The following is a 1,514-nucleotide window of genomic DNA, read 5'->3' as shown; positions in this document are numbered from 1 at the left end:
CATGATATCTCCATCTCCTCCTCAGCCTCAGTGCATCTTCTGAATAAACCATCAATTGTACCTTTGTTAAATCTGGTCACAGGTTACCAAGTCCCTTCTAACCACATGTTAGTTACAGGATAATTGCTCTTGAGTATGTTGAACTTGTTCACTGCACAGAATCCGTCAGACAGACAGGCACTGCATGCTGCTTAAGTCATTGCATATAATCTAGAGGCACAGAATAATAATCTGTTGATATCTCATGAAGGACATTGGTGCAATTGAAATGAAACTATCATTTGTGAGAGAAAGCCCATCTGTTTACTTCATGTCCTTCAAAGAAATCAATGGGTTATCCTTCCCCAGTCAGGTCTGTGCAAACACCCAGCAATGTGTTTTACTCTTTACTGTCCTGTGGAATAGCTCATTCAGTCACTCAGTTCAAGATCCGTATAACATGCTGGCCTGGCCAGGGCTGCCAGATCCCGTGAGGGAAGTACAAAAGTAAAGTTAGCTCCCTTCCTGTGCCTGCTTTCCTTATTACTACACTTCATTTCCATTCAGCTAGGTGACCATTCCCTATTGCAAGTGCAATCTTTCTGACTGAGTCTCTCCCTAAGAGTGATGGTCATCTCCACGGGCACGTCTGGTGCTGGTTTTACTGATGTTGACATACCGATGTAAGAAACTTTTCAATTCCACGTCAGTGGCTGTGCATAGAGAAGGAATGGGTTTTTACATCATAATAAAGAAATGGAGACCGGTAAGTGAGGGGAAGGAATTATTATGATCATCGCTGAGATTGTTGTTGAGGCAGTATTTGGGATACCTGGCAGGGGAGATACCATGATCACCAAGGTGGTTCTCCCAGGACGAGGCTATCCCATTGCACTTCGGATGTGCTGACGCCTGCGATGTCCCCAAATGCGGGGCGGCACGGTGGCACAGTGGTTAGCACTGCTGCCTCGCAGCGCCAGAGACCCGGGTTCAATTCCCGACTCAGGCGACTGACTGTGTGGAGTTTGCATGTTCTCCCCGTGTCTGCGTGGGTTTCCTCCGGGGGCTCCGGTTTCCTCCCACAGTCCAAAGATGTGCAAATCAGGTGAATTGGCCATGCTAAATTGCCCGTAGTGTTAGGTAAAGGTGTAAATGTAGGGGTATGGGTGGGTTACGCTTCGGCGGGTCGATGTGGACTTGTTGGGCCGAAGGACCTGTTTCCACACTGTAAGTAATCTAATCTAATCTAATAATGTGGATAGATATTCTGTCCTTTAAAAGGAATGATCTCATTGCAACAGAGACAGTGTAAAGGAATTCCACCAGAGTAATTCCTGGGCTGATGGTAAAAGAGGAGTGAGCGAAGGTTAATCTGTAGCACTGCCAGAGAATAAGAGGTCATTGCATTGAAACTTGATGGTGATGGACAATCACTTGTTATGTTCTACACAGACACTGAGAAGGTGATAAATGCCATTGCTTGTTTTTTTTTTATTTTATCGGGATGCATGATTCTGGATATTTAAGTGCCACTG

General features: G+C 45.4%; 1 pseudogene; it reads left to right on the top strand.

Moving 5' to 3' along the window:
• The first annotated feature begins 807 nt into the window (after positions 1 to 807).
• Positions 808 to 962, top strand: LOC148148102 (U1 spliceosomal RNA; annotated as a pseudogene).
• The last annotated feature ends 552 nt before the right edge of the window (positions 963 to 1,514 follow it).

Source organism: Chiloscyllium plagiosum, unplaced genomic scaffold (assembly GCF_037043375.1).
Source record: "Chiloscyllium plagiosum isolate Xiang-an unplaced genomic scaffold, Cpla_swu_hap1 HiC_scaffold_14, whole genome shotgun sequence".
Taxonomy (NCBI): Eukaryota; Metazoa; Chordata; class Chondrichthyes; order Orectolobiformes; family Hemiscylliidae; genus Chiloscyllium; species Chiloscyllium plagiosum.
Note: the sequence above shows the minus strand (reverse complement) of the source record. Positions and strands in the feature narration are given on the sequence as shown.